Here is a 9,420-nt window from a genome sequence, read left to right as displayed (position 1 = left end):
TACTTTTTTTTTGTCAATTTACTTAACAAGGATGAAACTTTGTGATGCTTGCTCCACAATCCTCAATCTGAACGGTATAAACAACTCAAGCATAAGAATTATAACTGTATACTTTTATTGTGGGTGTTTGTCAAAGAATGAATGATCACAAGCTGCACTGCTTTGACTGGCACAAATACTGCTGGTGGTGATGCCCACTAAACATAATCATGTTAATCATTTTTATGACTACAAACTCGAGCAAGTGTCACATCTGCAGCCACATCCGCTTGTTTTGGCGTTTGACTGCACACCTTCACTTTTCCTAGTCACACATTTGCTGCTAACTGTTCATTGCTGCAGTTGCTGCAGTCTAGTTGCACGGCACTTCCCAAATGTCATCTGTCAGTCAAACTAAATGTGTGCACTGTGACATTTTCCTTTTTTTGGATTTTCTTTGGAGAAGGTACGAACTTCTCAAGTCGCTGGATTTTTTTGTTTTTCTTTGCCTCCGGCACCGATCAAGGCTTATGTTCATCCAGCCTTTTTTGTGTGTTTGCGTTTCCACTTATGATTTTCCTATTTCGTTGCTGTGAATAGCTGCAGAGTTGCAAAGTGAGCGCCTTTATTCGCTGCTCCTGAATTCCTTCTTGATATGCAGATATTTCCGCTTTCATTGACAAGTCTCCAGGTTTGGAAGGACAGCAGGTTATGGTGAGAGGTAATGATGTGGAAAGCCGTGCTGGAGGAAGTGGCGAGGGCGAGAGGGGGCCGTGACAGCTGTCACGCAGTAACAAACGCCTCCCTCTGTGAATGGACACTCAGAGATGAGGAGTGGGTGGGGGTGGGTGAGGAGGATGGGGTGGTGTGTGCGTTGGGGTTGGGGTAGGGGGGCTCCTTCACTGCACAGCTGCCACAGACCTGTCACTCAGGATGTTATCTCGCCCCCTCCTCTGGTCTGGATAATGGGCTTCTGGTCAGTGTGGGCATTAGCCACACATCTCTGCAGTGACTCCTGGGCACCAGCCATTACTTCTCAGTGATGCCCCTCAAAAGCTGTTTAAGTTACCATGAATCATACTTCCTGAAAGAACTTCTCAGTCCTTACTAACGAGTGAATAATTTATAACCGCACAGTGGTCCATTTGTCTTGACTTTAGGTTCACAAGGACAGCTAATAGTAGACTGACTGAATTCAATCAATACAATCAATGCATGCAGTGGTGCAGTTGCACCCAATTAAATGAAAGTCTTCACAGCAAACCACAGGTCTTTCATCAGCCAGTGGATGGTTCTGAGTAGGTCCAACACTGCCACCCAGTGGTACCACAGGGACAACTGACAGGTTCAATATTTAACTCGATCAGTCAACTTCAAAAGCACATGAGCACACCGTGCACAGCACTAAATATGAGTTTAGTGTGATAATTAGCGCGACATTAAAACCAGCTCACAGCACTGGCCTCGCCGTCACAGCACAGTTCTGCTGGGAAATGTTGGGTTTTGGCGTTACTTTGACACGTACCACGCAGTTCAAATACCTTCATAGCACCGCCACAGAAGTGGCACTCTCCAGCTCCCACCAGTGTGTCCCACCACAAAAACCCAAAGGTGTTTGAAATACTTAGATCCCAATCTTCAGAAGCCAATCTGCAAATTACAGGAGAGCAAAAAACCCACTGCCTGCCTGATGCTGATGCTTTGCTTTACTTGGATATCAAACCTGAGACTTTCCTCACCAGATGTGTTATCTGCAGGAATATTTTTCACTTTGAACTAACCCTTTTTTGAGTTTTGCACGTGCAAGACATCCACGTAACAGTCCAGTCTTTAGATTAACGACTATAGTCAACTCACATGGTAAATAGAAGGAGCTGTGTACACTGACTCTGACTCAAGTCAAATATGTGAATAAGAGCTTTCACAGGGCACTCTGCAGTCATCTAAAATAATAAGTACACCAAATGATTCAGCAGCTTGTGGAACAACATTAGCAGCAATAACATGAAGCATTAGTTTTCTGAATGACTTTATTAATATTTTACATCATTGTAGAGGAGACTCGGTGCACTCTTCTTTACAGTTTTGCTTCTGTTCAGTGATGTTGGTGGACATTCGTTTATGCACAGCTCTCTACAGGTGCAGCCACTGCAACACTTTCACTCCTTTGAGCTATTCTGCTCTAGATTTGCTGCTGTGCCTGGGATCAGTGTTCTGCTATGGGACCAGTTACTAAAAGATGCTGTTTTTTTTTTCTCTCCTTTTAATTCAGTGCTCATTTTAAAGTTGAGTCCTTCAACGTGTTGGAGGGGTAACAAAATAGGAGAAAAAGTAAACACTTGGTGAAACATCACTTTAGTATCATAACACTAAAAAGTCAAATTTTACTTTCACTAAAGGCCTTCGGCATGATATAAATATATAAAAAAGCCTTTCACAGCGTCCACTCACAAGTAGCAGCAGACATAAACATGTGTTGAAATCTGCACTGCTCAAGAAATTGAAGGAACATTATTTAATCAGAATTTAGCATTAGGTCAGTTAAACTTCTGGGATATTGATCTGGAGCTGCTTTGGTGTTAGTGAAATTATTAACAGGTGCAGAAGAGGGACCACAGTGAGACAACCCCAAAACAGAAATGGTTTCACAGGTGGAGTTTACTGACATTTATTTCTCTCTTCATCTTTTCTGTTTGTTTCTCCAGCTTTGCTTTTGGATAGATTCCTGGACCCTGCAGAGGTTGCACAGCTGGTCCAGCTCCTCCAGGATAGCAAATCAATACGTGCCACTGCCAGAAGGTTTGCTGTGTTTCCAAGCACAGTCTGAAGAACATGGAGGAGATTCCAGGAGACAGTTACTCTAGGAGAGCTGGACAGGGCCATGGAAGGTCTTTAACCCATCAGCAGGACTCGTATCTGCTCCTTTGTGCAAGGACGAACAGGATGAGCCCTGCCAGAGCTACAAAATGACCTCCAGCAGGTCACTGGTGTGAATGTTTCTGACCAAACAATCAAAAAGAGACTTCACGAGGATGGCCTGAGGGTTATCCTCACTGCCCAGCACCGTAGAGCCCAGCTGGCATTTGCAATAGAATACCAGTATCAGCAGGTCCATCACCGCTGTGCTGTGCTTTTCACAGATGAGATCAGGTTCACCCTGAGCACGTGCGACAGACGTGAAGGGGTCTGGAGAAGCCAAAGATAATGTTAGAACATCACGGTTCATTGTTGGGTCAGAGAGACACACAGACCTCTGAAGGTTACAATGAACTAGTCCGCTGGATCATTTTTTCACTTTAAATTCAGCCCTCTCTCAGTTGATCACTTTCATTCCCATCAAATGATGTGGCATCTTTTGTTCCTAGCACAATATCCATATCAGAATAGTTGTCCAGTGTGATTCCCCTCCAAAGAGATCTGATGTGTTTACAAAGTGTTCCTTTAATAATTTTGAGCAAACAACATTTTAAAGAAAGCTGATATACTGTGTAATATTTAAATAAAACAATAGTGAGGTTATTCACAAATCTTTCACACAATATATAACTGGAAAAAAGTGAAAAAACTGGGACATTATATTCGACAAGGGTTCAATGATGCTGTTGTTTTTAAAGTAGGTTTATCAGTTGTTCCCTGATTTCAGCTGCTCTTGAAGTCCTCCGTTTTTGATATTGTTCACATCATAATGTGACAAATATATATGAATAATGACAGGTTTGCACTGCAATCCAGATTAGCACCTGAGGTCGTGCTGTTCAGAATGCCCGAGGGCCTGAAGATCACAGCTGTTAGTTAAATGTTCAGCCTCGTCTCTTGCATACAGAGACGGCTCTGTTTAAAGGTTGGATTACAAATATCATCAGTGTTGGAAGATAATCAGACCTCATGTGGATTCGTGCTCTTTTCCCCTATATAGCCTGCTTAACAGTGAACGACAGAATCATTTGGAATCGGGGGGAAGTCTCCCACACCTTGTAAAGAGCCTTGATCTCTACCGCCATCTGCTGGGAGTAGACAAGAATGCAAGCATCAGCTTTGTTTTAAGCCTGTGTACCTCTTGCCTTACCTTTCCCGATATTACCTGTGGTAATATAATGGACAGTTTCAGCTCCTCCTTTCAATGCCCAGTTGTGCAACGAGGGGCAGCCCAAAGTACATTTGCAATTTCCATTTCTGCTGAATAGTTTACATTAGCAACCTTTTCACACAAGCAACTCCCAAAATGTCCTTGGAAAGCAAACACCTGTTGGTCACAGCGTGGAAGTGTGATCTTTTCCAGTTGGGCCGAGGCCACCGGTTGATGTCAATTAAGCCCCGCTCTGCCGGGACATTTACATAAGGCTCTGGAGAGCAGCACAGAGCATGGTTTGTTTCCCGTTTTGGCAGCAGCCGTTTCCTAGGAACACACAGGCCTGTTTTCAGCACCTTCAGGAGCTTTGTGTTTGACAAGCAGCATAAAAAAAAGGGCCTAATCCCAGCGGTTTATATTTAGTACAGTTGTCTCATTACAAGTCTGAATCACGGGGTTGTTTGCTTGACATATTGCCAATTTTAGTTTGAATTAATGCTGGAATGAGTAAGAAAGGTGAACTTGGCCCTGAGAGCAACCCCCTCTGTGTTTTGGATGGGCTGCTGTTGCTAAACGGCAGTTGTTTTAGTGAGGTGAATGGCCCCGAGCCTGTGACGCAGAAGTACTTATGAGTAGACACTATTTAGGGAGGGGAGAAAAGCATGCCTCTAACACGGCGGCTTTGTGACATAAGCCATCATCACAATTATGATGTTACGAGTAAAAGCGAGGCGTGAGATGACACCGTGAAACTTACTACGTGACATATTTCGCCCTGTTGAGGAATATCAAAGATCTGGTTTGGCAAGTGCTTCCAGCTTGGCCGGGAGAAGAGAAGAGATTCAGTTTCATGTTTGATCTTTCATCAAGGGTAAAAAGATCACTCGAAAATATTTATTGGTTTCTTCAATAACAAATGGTTTCCGAAGGCTCGTGCAGAGAGATCGCCTGGAAAATGATCATTTAAAGCCCCATTATGTCCATTTTGGCCAAACATACAAAGACAATGCTGTGATATCATCCTGTGGTGAACATGTTGGTAAACCTTTTATTGCCATATAACTTCAGCTCGTTATGCACTCTCCTTTGAGCTCTGTTTTGGTCTCCTCCAGTTCTCAAAGAGCATGTCTGGTTGCTGCTAGCAGTTTTGGGGACTATTGCGAGGTCACTTGGAACTATTTACTTCAAAGACATTTTGGTTTTTTTTCCAGTTTCCAGCTAATAGATGATGAAATAACTGGTAAGTGGTTGATAATGCAATTCCACTTCTTGTTTTTGTCTCACTTTCTTGTAATCACGTTTCACAGCCTTGATGTATCTTAGCACGTGGCGGCACGGCGGTGCTGTGGTTAGCACTGTTACCTCACAGTTTGAATCCACCATCAGGACGGCAGCCTTTCTGTCTGGAGACTGCCTTGGCTCTCCCTGGGTACTCCAGCTTCTCACTACAGTCCAGAGACATGCAGTTAGTGGGGTTAGATTAACTGGCGTTTCTAATTTGGCTGTAGGGGTCAAATGTTGTTTTTGTGTGTTAGCCCAGCGACACCCTGCCTCTTTATGATGCTGAACTGGATAAACAGAATGAAATGGGTGGACTGACATTTCTCTGCTGTATGGAGGACCCCTATATTTCCATAGTTTTGACCACTTAACCTATACTTGGGTCTAGACCAATCACAGTAAGGCTACATCACCTTGAGTTCCTTTGGCTCTAAGTGTGGAGTCCTTGTTCTAACTCTCTGCAGTTAGTGTACACTTTGATAATCAAAACTTTGCCACTGCTGCAGATGAAATGCAGATGTCATGAGTACAATGAGAGAAATAAAACAGGAAGCAAAACCAAAACAACAGGATGAAGGACACAAAAACGTCCTGCAGAGTGGAGACTACACTATGTTCACTGATTGCTACAAGCAGCACCTTTCAAATAGCACAAATAGTTTGAACCTCTGTTAATATGAAATATTATGTTTCGATTTTAAAGCTCTAAAAAGTTTATATCTCAGGACTCTTTTTTTATCTGCTTTTCTGCCCTGAAGTAGCTACAAACCTTCTAATACAGCTGCATCTTTTCAGAATACATCTATCTAGTTTGAAGCTACATATTTAGAATCCAGAGCAATGTGCCAGAGCAGGGAGACGTATATCAATCAGTCCCGCTTTAAACTAAAAATGATTTAGGCCATCTTTCAGGCCTCTTTCAGAAAATAACTGACCTTTGTCCCAGCAGAATAACATGCTCCAAATTAATTGCTTAGGGAAGATAAATTGGTATGGGGCGATATTATAATGCACCCACTGGGAGCTCCAAAATAGGCTTCCTCGCAGTGGGATCCACTCTGGCCAAGAGGAGGTGGAGAAATATGCCAGGGCACAGTCCAGGCAGGATATAAAAAAACCAGAAGAAAAATAAATTGAAAAAGCTAATTTTATGTACTGACCCAACTGAAATAATGTGAGAGGGTTACTTGAAGCCACCCCCAGCTAGCTTTTCTGCCCTGTATGTTCTTATGTTCAGAACGTGGCCGTGTTTTCCCCACATTTCAGTCTATTCACTTACTCACACTTGGCTTTACAAGTGAGGATGTACAGGATGAAATGAGGGGGCACAAATAAAACAAATGATATAAGCTTTCAGATGCTCCCTTATTCACAGGGGGTCACCACAGCGGGTAGCTCCGCATGTTTGATTTGGCAGATTCTCACGCCAGATGACCTTTCTGACACAACTGGGAGGAAGATCCAAGAATCTGCTTAATATCATGTGTTCTATTTTAATTATATGTACTTTCCCCAGTAAACACTCACTGGCCATTTCATTAGGTATACCTATTCAACTTCTTGTTATTGCAAATCTCCAATCAGCCCATTACAAAGCAAATCAAGTCATGTAGAGATGGTCAAGAGAAGCTGCTGAAGTTCAAACGAGTATCAGAATGCTGATTTAAGTGACTTTGAGCGCGCCATGTTTGTTGGTAACAGATGGGCTGGTATGAGTATTTCAGGAACTGCTGATCTGGTGGGATTTTCCCACACAAACATCTGTAGAGTTTGCAGAGAATAATCAAAAAATATCCCATGAGCAGCAGTTTTCTGGGTGAAAATAACAACAATAACTCAAATAAGCAGCCAAACCACGCAGAAGAGCATCTCATAATGCACAACATGTCCAGCCTTTAAGCACATGGCCTACAGCAGCCGAAGACCACATACTGCTCCTGTCAGCTAAGAACAGGAAACTCGGGCTACAACTCGCGCAGACACATCAAAATTGGACATGAAAAGATTGAAACGTGGTTGCCTGGTTTGATGAGTCTTGATGATGTCAGGGATATTTTCTTGGACCACTTTGGGCCCCTTTCTAGGGCTAGGCATCACTTAAACACCACAGCCTACCTGTGTATTACTGTTGACCATGTCTATCTCTATATGACCACGCTGTACTCATCTTTTTATACCTGCTTCCAGCAAGTTAATGCACCATATCTCAAAACTTAGGTTATCCCAAACTGGTCTCTTGAACCTGACAATGAGTTCACAGCTCCACAGTCACCAGATTTCTGCTAAAGCAATCAAATAAAGCTCCTGTGGGAGATGGACATCATGGATGTGTGCTGCTGTCACATTATGCTATCACATCAATATGGAGCAAAATCTTAAGGAATGTTTCCAACACATTATTGAATCTACATCACAAAGATTTAAGGCGGTTGTAAAGTCAAAAGGAGGTCCAATCCAGTACTAGCAACACCTAATGAATTAGTACATATTGGGATAGGGTGCAAAGCTGTATGGAACAAAAACATGATGACACAATACAATTAAATGCTAAACTTTCTTTTCTACATAATAACAGTCAAAGAGTTAAATGATAGAATCCATCAGTAGGGTCTTTTGTCCCCTTGGGTAACTTTTTTCATTATGCATGTAACTGAATCCATTGTGCATTTTAGAAATATCAATTATTGCAATTTTAAAGCTGCTTTGATCAGTGTTTTTACATTGTTGCTGTATTTTTTCGCTCTCTCTGTGCCCTTAATACTTATTTTCAGCAGCACGCAGCTATTTACACTGAAACGTCTGACAAACTCACTCTACTTTACCTACCCAGCACCACACAGCAGCCTGACAAAGTTAGGTAGTGAATGCAATCCATTAAAACGTCATTTATTTATTTTGCTCCAGTCACAGATTACACCAAAGAGGAGTCAGTGTAGTCTTGTTGCTCTCTGATTTAAACTCTTATTGATCTGGATACAAGAGGCAAAGCAAAAAAAGATCCTATATATCCTGTCTGTGGTTGAATTATTTGTTATTTAAGTACAGCTTACACACTGTTTACTATCCTAGAATAACAGATAATCAGTTGCCGTTTGACCCTGATGTTAAACTGGAACTCTTTTGGCTTGTCAAGTGGCCAAACCAGGTGAGATGAACTGGAAAGGTTGGAATTCATAGTTTGTTTTGTCTATGATGACACACAATAAAAAATACACAGACAATATACTTACGTCTGCCCATTAAAGCAGAGAATTTCCAGATGAGGAAGGAACGTGGATTCTAGGAATTTCACAACCATGTTTTGTTTAGTACATCAAAAAGGTAGTATGCACAGTATGAAGTATATTTTTATGATGAGTTTCAGTGTGTTTTCAATAGAAGAGGTTCAGGTAATAGAGTTACATTTTTAGTTTTGATTTTTTTTTTTTTTCAGTTCCTTGTTGAAGAGCTGAGCGTAAAAGTGAAGTTCTTGATTTCCCGGTAGTGTTCAAAAGTCTCAGGCAACCACTAATTCTTGGTTTTACTTGGAAAATGGAAAAATATGTGCAAAAACATTAATTAGACATAAATGTGCAGACCTACATATAATTAGAGTAAATAAGGCAAAAACAATCTTTCAGCTTCAGCCAGCATCTGCTATATGGTCACTAATATTCTTCAACATAACCTGAACTCTCTTAGATACACGTTCTTGTTCATATTTTTAATCTTTAGGAATAGTTCTACAGGCTTCTTGAAGAACTTTTAAAGTTTTTCTTTGGATTTTGGCTTCCTTTTTTTCTATTCTCTGTCAAGATGATCCCACACTGCTTCAGTAATGTTGAGGCCAGTCCATGACTGATAGCATTCTATTGTGTGTGTTTTTTATCCATTTCTGATGAGGCTTCAATAAACTGATCAATTGCATTAAAATAAATAAATTGGGTGATCATTACATTTACAAGAGTCTAACTTAATTAAATTAATTAAATCACCTACGATTTGCATGAAATTCAACAACTCAATTTATTGTTATTGAGATGACGTGATAAAATGCCATAAGAGTGGTTAGTTGCCTGGACACGTGAAATTCACAAGATCACACGAGATTT

The 9,420-nt window shown here is 41.4% G+C and overlaps 1 protein-coding gene across 1 annotated transcript in view; it reads left to right on the top strand.

Annotated features, from left to right (window-relative positions):
• pwwp2b (PWWP domain containing 2B) overlaps positions 1–8,761 on the top strand; it is a 51,346-nt gene extending 42,585 nt beyond the window's left edge. Inside the window, exon 3 of the mRNA XM_005936842.3 lies at positions 2,685–8,761. The gene's annotated coding sequence lies outside the window, so the exon portion shown is untranslated. The remainder of the gene's footprint in view (positions 1–2,684) is intronic.
• Positions 8,762–9,420: the final 659 nt, after the last annotated feature.

The sequence above is a fragment of the Haplochromis burtoni genome, unplaced genomic scaffold (assembly GCF_018398535.1).
Source record: "Haplochromis burtoni strain Fernald_Lab_line unplaced genomic scaffold, NCSU_Asbu1 Contig_215, whole genome shotgun sequence".
Classification (NCBI taxonomy): Eukaryota; Metazoa; Chordata; class Actinopteri; order Cichliformes; family Cichlidae; genus Haplochromis; species Haplochromis burtoni.
The sequence above is the reverse complement of the archived record's forward strand: the minus strand, read 5'-3'. Positions and strand labels throughout refer to the sequence as shown.